We start from the raw sequence: 16,185 nt of genomic DNA, 5'->3' as shown, positions 1-16,185 counted from the left end.
CGAGTAGTACGTTTGAAAAGATCGAATCTATAAAAAAAAAAAGTTAAACTTTTCTGGGGAATGACTTTCTGGGAGATGGTGCATTCTGGGGTATGGAATTCTGGGGAATGGTACATTCTGGGAAATGACTTTCTGGGGAATAGTACATTCTGGGGGATGATATTCTGGGGAGTGGAATTCTGGGGAATGGCTTTCTGGGGAATGATTTTCGGGGGAATAGTATACAATCCCCGAGACGTTGAAGATCACTCGTACAAATTGGAACATGGCCAGACAACTGCTGGACCGGTTTTGGAGACGGTGGATCAGAGAATATCTCCCAACTATCGCGAATAGAACCAAATGGTTCGCAGAAGTGGAGCCGGTGTAGGTGAATGACTTGGTGGTGATCGTCAACGAGAACCAGCGCAACGGATCCTGTCGGTGATTCGAGGAAACGATGGACGTGTCCGACAAGCAACAGTACAAACGACAAGCGGAGTGCTCCGGCGTCCAGTGTCTAACCTGGCAGTGCTGCAGTTACAATGCAGTAGTAACGCGGAGTCAGTGCCGGGAACGGAAGTGCGTTACGGGTCGGGGAGTGTTACCAAACCTGGCAGCACTGACGGCAAGCACATAGCGAACCCCCGCTGGTCGGAAACCGCTAGTCTGCGTTCGAATGAGGCCGATCAGAAACGTCACTAGCTCCATCAGGTGCAACGAGCAAAACGTCATCGACAGGGAAATAGCATTTAATGCAAGTCACCTTCGGCAGTTAGAAGCAGCATTTTTTTATATTGAATTGTTGGGTTACTAGACCAAACTGTAGGTACATGAAATATTGTATTTGATGTAAACTATAAATATATTTTTTAAAGAACACGGCATAAATAGCGGTTCTAATTAGAGGTCCGAAAGTCTAACCTAACACTATGCATATTTATATCTCAGACAGATACATTCACATATTTTAATATGTTAGATATTTTAGAAATGTATAGGGGAACCCGGGGCTATTAAGATAGTGGGGGTAATTCAGACCCCCTCGATTTCTCAGAAAATAGCAAGACTTTCTAACTATCGTACATATTCGTAGACCCCTATTCTGAAACATTGATTTTGAGAGCTGAAGTTAATTCTTTGTTCTTTGTAGAAAAGATACAACGTGTTTCGTTGTTTTGCCATTCTCAAAACAAAAATCATTATAATGGAAAAATCGTGATTAAAGCAATAAATAAAAGTGAAAAAATAAAAGGTTAGTGTTTTGGAAAGCTTGAGGCTCCTATTTTATGGAATGATTTTTGTTTGGGTGAAAACAGACATATTTTCGAGACCACTTTTGTGCGATATGAGCGTACGGGGCTATTCGGACCCCCTATTCCGTCAACCACCGTTCAGCGGCTTGCGGCTGCGCACACGCCACAGCCATGAACATACATGGGCCGCCAATTGACAGCTGTGACATACCAGATTAAGTTTTTGTAAAGCAATTTTTTTTTGCTTCTTAAGGAGTGTCTCTTGTAACTACTTCATAGGTAAACATAATTTCATCGTAAAAAAATTAAAGAAAAATGAAGGTCTGAATTGCCCCGTAGGGAGGTCCGAATTACCCCTACATTGTAAAAGGCTGAAAAAACGTAGAGGTTTGCAAATCGTCGCCTAGCGCTGCCATTGAGTGGTGTAAATGAACTTTTATGGCACCCAAATGTAGCTGAGGTTTCAAACTAACAATTAGGACTTTTGACCGGTATTTTTTTTCGCATCTATCCACCTAAAAGGGCGATTTGCTTAAGTAGGTCCGAATAGCCCCGGGTTCCCCTATATCTTTGGGATCATTCATAAATGACGTAGCATTATATGGGGGAGGGGGGAGTATTGTATTTTGTGATGATGTATGACGACAGGGGGGTAGGGGGTCATGCCATGCTATGTAGTTTTTTTAAAGGGGAATAACTAACATCGTTTTTAATTTTTTTTTATTTTACGGGGACAACGAGGGGGGGGGGGGGAGAATTACCGTCAAGCTACGTAATTACCAGGGGGGGGGGGGGGTATTTAGAGGTTTGTGACAAAATGCTACGATGGGGGAGGGGGGTGTTGAAAATCACTCAAAAAGTGCTACGTCATTTATGGACCGTCCCTTTTGTTAGCCTTTACCCTTTTAAGGGGGTATGTGGGTAAAAAATGTTTTTTTTTTTTAAATTTCGCTTGATTGTTAGTATTGAACCTATAGAATCAACCACCATCACGCTAAACACGCTGACCTGCTTTTGTTCTAAACAGTCATGCGTTCCTCGCGCGTATTTGCTGTCACGTGATTTTTTTTTAACGAAAATGCATATGTGTAGCCAAGATAAACCACGGAAAGCTGCAGCAGAGAAATATTTCTCCCCATTGTTTAAAGAAAAGTGAGCGATTTTTTTAGATAGAAGGCGGCTTTACTAAGATTTCGATTGTACACAAAACGCTGAAAATATATTTGTTTACATTGCTCGTTTTGAACCGTTGTATTGTGTTCGATTAAAACTTTTTGGCTTCATTCTTCGTGCATCTCTATAGAAGCCTCATCTCTGGTCGTTTCCAATAGTTTTTTTTTCTTTGAGAGTTGTTTTACTGAAGCTGGAGAGTTAGTTTCGGAAGAATCATTCACCAAAATTGCAGACGAGACGGGCAATGTCACCCACTAAAACACGGTTCGTAATTGTGTGGCCTTCGGGATTGCATGTATCATCGCGAAGGGCTCGAGCGTCTGTGCATTAAGGTGGGCATTTGTATGTCGCGTGTGCTAACGTGTATAAATTTGATTATATAACAGTGTGTTCATTTGCATATTCACGCGTGTTCTTAGATGATCGTGAATCTGATACTTAATTTTCGGTTTAGATGCTAGAAGAGAGTGAGTTCTTCCATATCACTAAAGTTCCCGGTCATGTCGCCATGGAACGTGTTGTCTAGTGGACATGAACGTAGTTGTTTATTGGTTCAATTGAAGACATAGACCTAGGCTAGAGTAGGAACTGTATTCACGACAGCGCGAACACGGGCGTTTGTAGATCCACTCTTGTGACCGTGGAGACCGCGTTTGAAAATTTATAAGTGCTAAAACGTTCACTTCACAATCAGGGCGTTATCCTGTTTGTGAGATCGAGGTGGCAGGAAGGCGTGGACGATCGCGAAAGGCCCAAGCGTGTGCAGGTAAACGTATTTGCCGAGTGTATGTAACTTCGCGTGCATAAATTCGATTTTACCCACTAATCTATCATATACACCCGTTCTGTATTCAACACCAAATTACTCAGACGAACGAATACAGATAGACATAGGACTAGCGCATAACATTTATACTCTAGTACTAAAAATTACAATTATTACAGAACCACTAAAAACTTAGAATTTGTCTACGATTGATGCAAGAAATCTAGATGTTTTTCGACTCAACCCGGAGGGCTATGCTGGTACGTGATAGGCTTTAAAATTCAAATAACTGTTCCAATTATCGAACTCTTCACAGTCTTACGCTAAGCTGTTAACTCACGAGATGAAGACAGCATTTTTCGAAATGTTCTCAAAATATTTTGAAATCATCAGCCACCCATAGTATACTGACGTTCCGAGATCGTCCATATCGCACACTCGTCCCCGGGGGCGGTATTCGTGTTTGCTCAATCGAAGACAAACAAAAACAATCTGCCGAATCGAATCAGGGCGGATCAAACGGACGGCGAATGCAGTATGCATGTATTCGGAGTGCAACGATGGTGCGGCCAGGGTGTCGTGAAATTAGTCGGGTCAGCGCCAAAGGAAGGAAGACATTAAAAAAAAACGATTGCCGTGACGCGTTTGACAACGCACTAACTCTAGCTTCCGATGAGCTCGGTGATGGTGGTGGTGGTGGTTTGGATTCATCGATGCCTTATGCCTTTCGATATGTCGTCAGGTGATGGAACTAAGGGCATTCACTATTATTGAAACGTTCATTTTTGTGTGTGTCATATACACATATTTGTTTCTTATTGTTTCCCTTCCTTAAGAAACTCACTGCACTGTCGTACCGTTGTTTATGACATACCTCTAATGACCCAGAACATTCCCAGTGACATTCCCATGAACTTTCAATAAAACGCCAGAGAAGAAATTAAAAAAAAACTCATCTGTCAGCCAAGTTTGCATAACTGACGGGTTGCATTTCTCTATATATAGCCATCTATTTACTGACTAAGCGAGAAATGTCTCGCTTTCCTGACGGCTATCATCGAACCGGGGCAAGATATAGAACAGCACGACGAACTATTCTTGCTGGTGATTTTTAACATGTGACCTCATTTCAGGGTGGCAGATGATTCCAACCCGATCCGAGCATCGAGGAAAGTGTGAGCCCATGTAGGTAGAGAGCAATAGACCACCGTCAACCGGGGGGGGGGGGGGGGATTTGTGTTGAATCATCCATAAATGCCAAGTAGTAGTAGAAATGGGTGTACTCTATACTAAGCCCCCTTACGACAAGCGCAACGCTGGGGAATTGTGCTAATTTTCCTGCCTAGCAATGTGTGTGCATCTGCAATTGCTCCGGGCTAAAGTGTGTATTGATTTTAGAGCAATTCCATCAATAATTAAAATTGGTTTCCGTGTAGTAACAAGTACACGATATATATGTTTATTGAAGCTTTCCTGGACATGACTGCACCTGATCGAATATTGTCTAAAAGGGTGTATGAAACCAAGTGATAGCTTTGGTGATTTGAGATACAAAGGGAGAATGTGGTTAAATTACATGAAAATATAATGAGACAACTGAAAGTTCTTTTCCAAACCAAATAGTTTAATAAAAATCAGTAAGTATTGTAGTATTGAAGAATATTTCACACCTTTCTGTCCCTTACTAATGTCCCATGTATATAGGGAATCCCATAGAACATGGGACAATTAAGCTTATAACGGCAGTATAGCTAACCCATGGTTTTGCTTCACTTAAACTTATGTTTCACTCAAGAACCAAAATCAAACAACTCGAGTTCCCCTCCACGACCATGCCTAATCGACACTTGAGAACTGTGAACGATGCACACAAAATAACGCAGGCTATATCATAAGACCAGAGCACCACTACTTTAATCTGCCCGTTGAAAAGAAGATGAACTAACCTTTCATCGCATCGCTTTCAATTTCCGATTAGCACCCGAGTGGATTTCTCCGGACGCTGGCCATCGTCGGGTATGTAGCTATTTGTTCGTGTGCCACTAACCAGATGCATTTTTTGTTTCATACCCAACTAGGTATTTACTATGGGGAGAAACACGAAGAGCAAAAATGCATCAGTTTTCGACACTGGACTGCTGCCCATCCAGTTCACGTCGGTGATGGGTTAATGCTAATGAGCTGAACGATAATTATCACATACCATGCACATATCGGTTATCAGCATAATGAACCCGTGAGTGGGTAGATGGTTGCAGTGCCTAGCCTTTTAGATTGCTGAGCTTCCTGATGTTGGTTGATGGTAGTGGTAAAGTCTAAATTTACCGTAGTAAACAAAGTGGTGTGTAAAAATAATGGGGTTTTCGATTGATTGACACCGGTGTAGTGGAGTGCACTGAAACTGCACCGTTTTTGCACTTTCTAGCAGAAGTGCAGAAAACTGGGTATGTTCCATTGACACTTCTGCTAGAAAGTGCAAAACCAGTGCAATCCACTACCCCGGTGTCAATCAATCGAAAATCCCATATAACTTTGTTTACTCGAACGCTAAAGGTGGTATTGAACCTTATGTTCAATGGATAAATAATTGAAAAAAAATATTTTGCGGAGCTGACTCGTGTTTTTTTCGATTGATTGACACCGGTGTAGTGGAGTGCACGGGTTTTGCACTTTCTAGCAGAACTGTCAATGGAACATACCCAGTTTTCTGCACTTCTGCTAGAAAGTGCAAAAACGGTGCAGTTTCAGTGCACTACACTACACCGGTGTCAATCAATCGAAACCCCATTAAAATCCCTAATTGAAAGTAGTTGCGTTGGAATAATACGGACAAGTGTAAACCGTTACACCTAATTGTGCAAAAAAATTCGCTAGCAACTATCTAATAATTTAGCATGATTTAACATGATTAAGGAATTTTGGCGTCTTTGTTTATATATTAAAATGTCAACGATTTTTTTTCCTAGTCAATACATGATTAACTCCGGCCGTTTGACGCAACATAGACGCAGTATTATGAAGAAGTCTCGACTAGACATGTGTTCGTGTGTACTATTGCAACATCAGCTGCAAGTCAGTCAGGGAAATCGATTTTTGACTACACTTTTTTTCAACTCCAGCCAACGAAAACATGCAAAAAGGAACGATAAAACAGGGAGTATAACATAGCTTCATCGTTCTTATCGCAGGCAATACTGGTGATGGACATCCGGCGAATATATTTGTCAATTTGTCGTTTCGCCGCACATCAATCTAGTAGCTACCAGAAAGGGTTTGGTCGTTTGGCCATAGACGCCAGAATAGGTACTCTCTACGTTTCTTAAAAACAACCACCTCACATTATTTTAATTTTTGACATTGCATTGCACTTCGAACTTGGGTGTAATAAGTCTAATTCCTTTTATTTATCACTACACCAATGCGTCACCATACTAAAGGGCTACTAATTTCAAATATTACTATCTTAATTATAAAAAAATAAATTGATCTGACACATACCGAGTCGTTTTTCTATAGAAATCCCGGGATGATGATTCTGACCATTGCCTGAACTTCGTTCACTAGACATATTATTGATTTTTTTCTATCCTTTTTCTGTAGAACCTAATGCAATGATGCACACAGAAAAATTTCTCTTGAACGGGTTCCGTAGAACCATTCGCGACAGAGATATTCTAATGTATATACTTAACATAATATGAGCTGAATAATTTCAATCTATGTCCCCTACCTGCGTTGAATCAGGTAACTCCCGTCGATCTCCGTATTCTAGCGGGCACTGATTTATTTTTTTTCCTTTCAAATGAACAGCAAATCCTTTTTCGGTATTTCAGCTGCCGTCCGCAGCAGCAGCAAAGACGATGTGATTTACGATCGTGCGGAACAGCTTCGCGTGGGAGTTTCTCCAGTTACAGTGATGGCACTAATTTACATCATTCTCACATGGTAGCGTAAGGTCCAAAGCAATCTTCTTCAGTACAAGTAATCGATTGGCTGTACGGGTTGCGATATTGGATAACAACGTAAGTATAGAGGCATGTTTCGTTTCTGTATTCACTATTTTTGCACATGTTCTCATACCAATATAATAATCATTTTTCAGATAGGCACAAACTGATGCATATAATAATCATAATATTCGAGTGCACTTTGGCATTTCCTTCATTAGTTTTCTCCCAGCATCTTCTTTGTGAACACAAAACCGGATTACTGCTTGAGCGATAAAAATACACTATGCTCATTGAATTGAATCGCCCTTCATGTGGGCAATTGCTAATTCACTTCTATCGAACTTTTTCTTCTCAATTAAGATATTACTACTCTCCTTCATAAAACCAATCAAAATAATCAACAACACTCGATACTGCGAAATTATTATTCTTATCCGATCTACCAACACACACCCAGTTTTATCGACCTTTTTTCTGCTTTCCAAAATTGATTTTTGTCGCACTCACGCAAATTCAAACCCCAGGCCACTCCGCTAGGGGGGAACAGTCCAGGCAATTGTGAAAAACGATGGTTCTTCAGGAAAACACTTGGCACTGACGAATAACTTTAGCGTATTACTGTACCGTATTCACTTATTTCCGGGGTAAATTTTCTGCTGATCGATGTATTACATCATTGACTGGCAGGAGTATCGCGTCTCCGGTTGCGGGATTCACAATTTCACCAGAAGTTTGCGAAAAACTAGACAGCACTTGACATCTCCGCTTCACTGACACTGCTGCCATGAAAATTTTCTTTCTCCGACTCTTCGGTCAGCCGTATGCGAGGCGAGTGTACAACTCACGACGATGCTTCATCTGTCGTGTTGAGATATGAATGAACGGTATGAATGAACAACCATGGCTGTGCTACCACAGCGTGCATCAATCCATCACACACACACAAATATGTTTTGGCCGTCAAAATACTGAAACCAGTGCAGTCAAAAGGGGATCGGCATCTTTTTTTTTATTAAAAGGGCGATATTACTCAAAGTCAACAACAATATTATCGGGAACTGTGGAAAAACGATTATAGGTTTGTTCGATATTATACTAGACGATTGCTGTTCTATATGTTGATTAGAAATGGTTTTTTTCGATGAAGATACACTTTTTATGATATGATTAGCATATGGTATACATTTAAGTGAATAGACCTGCGCCTCAGAGAAGTAATTCGAGATTTTTCAGGTGGACAGTTTCAGATATCTTAGAGCAGGTTTTATGTTGTTTTGCTCAAAAAAGTTGCGTAAATTAAGCTATACTAGTTATTGTCTATCTCGAGGTAATCTAGCATCTCGTCGAGTTCTTGCTATATGGGATACACACGAGTGCGATCGAAACAAAAACAAACGTAAAAACGTTTTCTCACTCGCACTGATGTGAACTAGATGGGCGCGTAACTCAATGCACCGGCCGGTGCCGCATGGCTGAAAAGTCGCAATGTGAACTTAAGAAAAGATTCGCAATAGCCAACCAAAAAGTAAAGCCACCTTAGCAAGAGAAAGCATTGATTGGAGTTTACTTTTATGACAAATTTGAAGGCGTAATTTATATTATATTGATCACAAAGAGAATAGGGAAAGAGACGAATAGTGTGAAGCCAAAAATACCTTATTGAGCAGACCAATCGTGCAATGTAAATAAACATTACTCATGCCTGAGTTGGAGGAGATAAGTATTGTAAATCTATCAAAAAAGAAATTTGAATTTTCGTCAGAATTTAGTGCAATCGTGATTGTAAGGTGCATTCTAGAGTCTATGTATGAGTAAAAACAAGCTTTAGAATTATTTCATCTCTTTGTTTCAAAATGCACATCGTTTGATAAACAAATCCAACGATCGACAAAAGGTTTGTTTTCAAAATATAATAGGAGTCATTTAAAGTGCTGCCTTTGGAAACGGTTGCCAAATTCTAGTGTTGAAATCATCGTAAAGGGAGTGTTGCCGTTTTGACTGATTTTCACTCTGCGTCTCTTTCACTATTCTCTTTGATTGATCACTATTTAAAAACAGTTTCTATTTTTTTGAAGCAGCAGAACTTTTATCCAGTAAAAAAAGGCGGACGAACATCGTCAGGCGAGTTGAACATTTTGACGTTTGACTGAACTCGTCTATGCTAATTGCCCCTAGAGACAAATGCAATTTGCGGATGCGATTTAAAAGCAATTTCAATACTTAGACAAATTTTCTGGCGGCTGAATGGACGTGGTTGTTTTTCGCGTTTTTCTAACATGGCGGTTCATGTTTGGGTTAAGCTAAAAGTTTTGTTTAACAATAACCGTGCTTGTAGTTTGTTTGTCTAGTACACTTGATTTAGCCGACTAATGTGGGAAATTATGGAGAAATTGAAGGGCAAGTAGCGCATCCGAGTTAGCAAAAGCCCCCCGTTAGCCAGCAAATTGCTCTTTTGACTGGTTGATGTCGTTAGTGTATGGAGTATGGAGTGTCTTCGGCGGAAAATTTCCCTGATTAAAAACCGGCACAAAATATCGTGCTAAACGTCGCGTTCAAATGTGTCGGATTTTGATAGCGAAAAATTTCACGCCGAAATCTCTTCAAACTGTCAAACCAAAAATTCTACTGTTTCTCAAAACTACGATGCCTTTGAAAGAGCACAGAATTTTAAACCTAATAACAACTTCATTTTTCTAATAGGAAACAATTCGTGTTTAATTTTTTCCGGTTGAATTTTTTGTGTAGTTTTCTACAAATTTGTGATGTTTTCCGCGATTGGGTTTACACTTCAGGTGTCTTGACTTTCTTGTGTGGACTTTCTTGTGTCACGGAAAATCAAAATCTATCTCCCATTTGGAACAAATGGGGGGGGGGGGCAAAATCCCGCGATCAGATTGTGGAGGTGTATTTGAGATGTATACACCTCGGAAGTTTGGTCACTGAATTTGTGCCGAATGTTTATCACGGAAAATTTTCCACCCAAATATCTAAATAAGCATTGTACTGTTTCTAAAAAATACCAGTCGTTTCAAAATAGATTTTTAAACATAATAAACATATCAATTTTCCCGTCGGAAACAATTCCTGCCGGATTTTTTTGTTTCGAGATTTGTAAAAATCCGTAACCTTTTTAGGAATTGGATACACTGCAAGAATCTTTTTTGTGTAGACCTTTTACCCGACACGGAAAATGTAAACTCATTTTCCACTTTATATGCATTGGGCAAAAATCCGGAGATCAAATTTACGAGGTGTACTGTTCTTGAGTGGGATCTGACCTACTCTACTCATTTATGTTCTCAACTCTACGTTAAACGTAAAATTCGTTTGGTCGATTTCAATTTCCTTTTTTTGGTGATATCAATTGCTTTGTGTATTTTTTCACAGACAGTTAAGCTCAATGAAAGATCCCATCTTAAAATTATTAAATAACTTTAAATAATGCAATATTTATCTTGAATTAGTAGGATTTTTGCATAATATTTGAAAAAAGTTTTATGCAATAAAAATCCGCTTTGTTTACATTTTGCGACTTATGTCTATTTGAAAAATTATTCGAGAGTTTGTACAACGACACGACTAGACACTTGCATTCCGAAACTGTATCACAAATCTGACTACCCCTCAGTAACTCAGGTAACTGGTACTGTCAAATATGATATTTGGATGGAAAATATATGAAACCTGCAACACTGAAGAATCTGTTGTTATTTTTTCCAAATAACCTTCCGTTGCAACCGTTGGTTACGCTGTTATTTATTTGAAAAATCGTAATCAGTTAAAAAAAATTTCGGATAAATATTTTGTGTAGTGTAGAGAGTAATAATTATAGTAAGTAATTATTAATAATTTGATTGGGCTTCCAATTCTAATTGCTGGATACTCAGGCACAGGTTTGGCATTTTATGGTACAATATTTGGATACGTGCGAAGCTAGTGGATTAGACCTTGCCGAATGGCTGTCGATGTTGTTTTAACTGAGCTTTTCAACTCTTGACCGAGATTACAGTTCCGAAGGATTGAGCCAAGGATTGCTTATATGCTTGCAGCATCTGCGAGAGTTTGGTTTAGTCTATCCGCAGAAGCAGAAGGAGCGGCGGTTTTATACTACTCGATTGGAAAATAACATTACTTCGAAGAACGCCATTCCGACCACCCGGAAGATGATGTTTCGACTCAAGACAAAGGATAGATTGGGGTTGAAACAAAGCTTTTGCGTATACGGATTCTAATCTGCAGGGGCTTTACTGGGTCACAGAGCTACTACATCGTTTCCCAAATCTCGTGGTCCTTCCGGGGTGGTATAACAACTGAACAGATAATCAGCTATCTGGAACAGCACGCGCATCTCACGGTAAGTGAAAAGTTTCGTGCAATTTAAATTTGTTATGACCTCTTGTTAACATTAAAGATGCTGAACACGAAACATACCGCCAAAACCAAGTCAGCCCTACCACCGACGGATGTCGATCAGATCGAATTATGGGAAAACGAACGCAATCGATTCACCTACAGCGAGGGAGTGGTGTACACTCAGTTTCTTTCGCCGGGCGATTTCAAGACACTGCGCGATTGTCGATTGGGGTGATGATCCGGCAGAAGGAACGCACCCGCACCATGGTCGTTACCAAGAACGGCCACAACGATGTCAAATGGTTCTTAGAGCGATACTCAAAGGGTGAAACCCAACCCCTGGCTGCCGGAACTAACAGTCAGGGGTTGGGATTTTTTTTTCTAACAGGGAAAGATAAGCTATGTCGCATTTGGTTTGCTTTAATAAAATTATAGAACTAGGGGAGATCTAATACAGATGTTTTGATTAACTGTACTATCTCATCTCTTAGATACGAAGTTATCCTTCGAATGACAGTTGGGAGCTTTTTAGGTTTTTAAATCAGGCTATTTTCTTAACTCCTAAAGAAATTAGGTTTGAAGCGTGATGCAACTAACGTATTTGTGATTGGTTCTCTCAATATTAAGAAACAAGAAAAAATAGTTTGTGGCCATATTGCTAATTCAAAGGCAACCATCAGTAAGCGGAAGGAAGTTTAAAAGCTATAACGGGCGGTCGGACAGATTCAGCAAAGAGCGATTCCATCAGAAGCTTTCAAAAAGTAGCAAATCTATAGAAAAGCATTCTAAAGAAGTTGCCGCCCTGCAGCAAGCATTCAGCGGACTGGACATTGACCAAGGAAATTGACACCACGGTTTCTAACACCGATTTTAACGCGCATAGCCTGTCCTTGGAGCACAAAAGACCATGGATTTTTAGTAGCTGTATATTGCATTATAGAATGTAACAATCTATATTTCTGTTCCAAGAAAACATTCTCTAGATGACGTACAGTTTTTGTAGCATTATTCCAATCCATCGTTAAAGGCAGTGAACACTAGAAATGCTCGGATCCGACATCCCCGTGCAGTTTCTGAATGAGCAGAAAGCTATTTTTTTTTCTCAAAATTGCATACATCTTGAGAAATATATCTGTTATATGGGCAGCAATTTGCGTACACGGTTATTTAGATTAAACCGTTTTGCAATGATGTAATTTTAATTTGTGATCCGTGATTTGCTCGTATGAACTGAAGGTTGTGTTGCAAGGCACATAAGGATGCAACCGGTCAACGGCGATGCGATCTGAAGCCTGATCTGGTTGTCGAACGGGGTGGCTCCAGGAGTGGGTCTTGGAACGTCGTGGCGATTTAATATAATCACGAGTAATCGAACTTTCGCGAGTTGTCTTCCTTAGTGTGTTGGATTGGGTACGGCGGTCGCGGTCATGTTCACGGCTTCGGCTTCGATTGTAACTCTTGGAACGAATTCGGAGCTTATGAGAGCGCGAACGTGAACTGCGGCTTTAGTATAATCTCGGATAAAATGACCTCGCCCTCCACACTCGTAGCGTCTGTCGTCCGGATGGAAGTTGCCACGACCTCGTTTGCCATGCGGTGGTTCGCCACTGTAGTAGATAAACTGTTTAGGGCACCTAATATACAAAAAAAAGTTAACACATTTACCAGTGTGATGACAATATAAGAAAATGGTAATGGTATGCGAGAGTGGAGAAGCTTGAAAGGATTGCAATCGAAGCTGTGAAAACTGAACTAGGGCGTTATCCTGTTGGCAAATGTTAGAACGATCGCACGCGATAGAAATTGTGTTGATTGCCAGTAAAGGAAGCGTCACGACAGCCACCACAGCGAAAACAACGACCGCCCTGCCGGTAGATAGTTCGACACGAGCACAACGGCCGCAGACTGTTTTTCCATCAAGACCACGCACCGAATCCTCTGCATCCCAGGCATCTTCAAATTCTACAAATGCAAACCCGGATGGATTGCGAGCAACCCACACGTTTCTTAGCGGATCTCAATCTTCTGCTTGCTAGCGTTCTTGCCTAGCTCTCCAACCCAAACATAAACAAAGTGTTATGAGGATGTGAAACATTTTTCTTGACTGATTAATGGAGTTATCACTTCACGTTTTAGACACTTTTCTGGCCAAAAGGCTTCGAAAGAAGCAAATTTTGCCGAAATCCAAAAAAAACAAGTTTGCTTTCGACTCTTGCAGCAAACGAAACAGTATGTTTTCTTTCCTAGCTGTTACGGACTTTGGTTGCTAGGGTATTCAAATAAACATTGAGAAAAAACTAGGCAGTGTTGCGTGAGCAGAGATGCCAGGTATTTTTTTCAAATGTCTGCAATAATAATTTTAAAAGTCTGGGTAGTACAAAAAATGTCAGGAAAGCTAGTGTAACCAAAAGCCTTTATATTCAAAAATCTGCAAATATCTGCAACCAAACTAAAAAATCTGCAAATATCTGCAACTATACTAAAAAAATCTGCATATATCTGCGTCATCGAAAAAATCTGCAGCTTAAATTAAAAGTCTGCGAATTTGCAGACTTGTCTGCAAATCTGGCATCTCTGTGCGTGAGAAATATATATTTCATCATTACTGAGGGGTCGCTCAATGTACTGGTAACTGGCGGGATATTTCTTGGACACTTTTTTTTCGGAATTTTCCATGAAGTTTCAGGTCGTGTCGTTGGTTTGTATATATTCTACACAGGTGTAATAAATTTGGATTTCCAATCATTGATAAAACTAGACACGTTAACATCATGTGGAAAACACTTGAATTGATTTAATTGTAAAATACATGAAAAGCACACGTTACCCATTGCTGCTTGTTAGATAATAAATATTAGGGCATGTTCAGGAGCGTTTTATTTTCGAAGTAGAACTGGAACTGAAACATTCACATCCCCAGCATAGCGTTTTGTTTTATAATTTCGAACAGTTTTGTTTCAAAATTTAAAACTGCTATACGACTCCGTTCTATTTGTTGCTGATTTTAAAACACGTTTAGAACTGTGTTTTAAATACATGCAAAGTTTTTAGCACAGACACTTAGACCTGATAGACTGGAGAAAAATAAATTTGAATGCAGTAACACTGAAGGAATGTTGAGACATGAATTTTAAACTGAATAGAACATCCGCTAAAACTGCTGCTGGGAACAGCAAGTTCTAGTTTTAAAATTTTCAGTTTTATATAATAGAACTGTCAAAATTATGAATCTAGAACTGAAACACTCCTGAACATGCTCTTAGGGCATGTTCAGGAGCGTTTTATTTTGTATAGGAGTTTCAAAGTAGAACTGGAACTGAAACATTCACATCCCCAGCAGAGCGTTTTGTTTTATAATTTCGCACAGCTTTGTTTTAAAATTTAGAACTCTTATACAATGCCGTTCTATTTGTTGCTGATTTTAAAACACGTTTAGAACTGTGTTTTAAATACATGAGAGTAACCAGCACTGACACTTGAACCCGATAGACTGAGGAAAATAAAATTTGAATGCAGTAACGCCAAAGATAAACTCAAGATAGAGTGGTCGAGGATATCGTACGTACCATCAAAAGTGAACCCCTCAACGATTTCGGTTCACTGTCAGAAATGACTGTTTGCAATAAACTAAAACTGTTTATGTGAATCCATCGTTACTATGCAACTTCAAGTTTATTATTCTAGCCTACGTTTTCCAGGAGTCAGTGTTTCTCGACGTATAAATAATGCATATGATCGAGTATTGCCTATCCTTATAACATTGGACGTGTTGCCATACAATACCGGGCCATATGTTGCCAAAAATTCTGTTTTTCTCTCCGCAGCTCTCTTTCTAGAATTTTTCTAGTCCAGCTGTACTATCAGTTGGTAGGACACCATCAGAAGAGGACAAATCGTTCCATGCGTTCCAAGCGAAAGGCGAAGGCAGAACTGATGAAGGAGATGCTGTTAGCGTCCACCCACCCCCAATGGCTGGCGACAGTTACTCGTATGAAAACCATTCAATGTATTACACAAGTTTGTGTTCGATCTGTTAATCCGGCTATGACAAACAGTGAAGCTGACGTGAACTTCAAATGTGCCACTAGCATAACGGCGGCTCGAGTAAACATGCTCGATTGAACTTTGCGATCATTACTAAGGGCATGTTCAGGAGTGTTTCAGTTGTAGATTCATAATATTTTGACAGCTCTATAAAATAAAATTGAAAATTTTAAAACTAGAACTAGCTGTTCCCAGTAGCAGTTTTAGCGGGCGTTCTATTCAGTTTAAAATTCATTTCCCGCCATGCCTTCAGCGTTATTGCATTTAAATTTATTTTTCCCCGGTATATCGGGGCCAAGTGTCTGTGCCGAGTACTCTCCATGTATTTAAAACACAGTTCTAAACGTGTTTTAAAATCAGCAACAAATAGAACGGCGATGTATAACAGTTTTAAATTTTAAAACAAAGCGGTTCGAAATTATAAAATGAAACGCTCTGCTGAGGATGTGAATGTTTCAGTTCCAGTTCTACTTTGAAACTCCTATACAAAATAAAACGCCCCTGAACATGCCCTAATAATGTAAATATGAATCTTAATGTTTAAGATGCAAAATTAAATGGTTTTGAATCGCTTTGTGCGTCCAGCAAGTTTAATACTGCGAAACGAGATATTTTTAACTTTTGAACCAATTTCATTTCATTCTACCTTGAGAGCATCACATTT

The 16,185-nt window shown here is 39.8% G+C and overlaps 1 protein-coding gene and 1 pseudogene across 1 annotated transcript in view; one reads left to right on the top strand and one right to left on the bottom strand.

The window, feature by feature from the left end:
* The window catches only part of LOC131677350 (uncharacterized), a 36,315-nt gene extending 28,335 nt beyond the window's left edge, over positions 1-7,980 (bottom strand). The window contains exon 1 of the mRNA XM_058957102.1: positions 6,905-7,980. The gene's annotated coding sequence lies outside the window, so the exon portion shown is untranslated. The remainder of the gene's footprint in view (positions 1-6,904) is intronic.
* On the top strand, positions 440-12,137 carry LOC131694814 (general transcription factor IIH subunit 4-like; annotated as a pseudogene).
* Positions 12,138-16,185: the final 4,048 nt, after the last annotated feature.

Source organism: Topomyia yanbarensis, chromosome 1 (assembly GCF_030247195.1).
Source record: "Topomyia yanbarensis strain Yona2022 chromosome 1, ASM3024719v1, whole genome shotgun sequence".
Lineage (NCBI taxonomy): Eukaryota > Metazoa > Arthropoda > Insecta > Diptera > Culicidae > Topomyia > Topomyia yanbarensis.
This window is presented reverse-complemented; position numbering and strand designations above follow the sequence as displayed.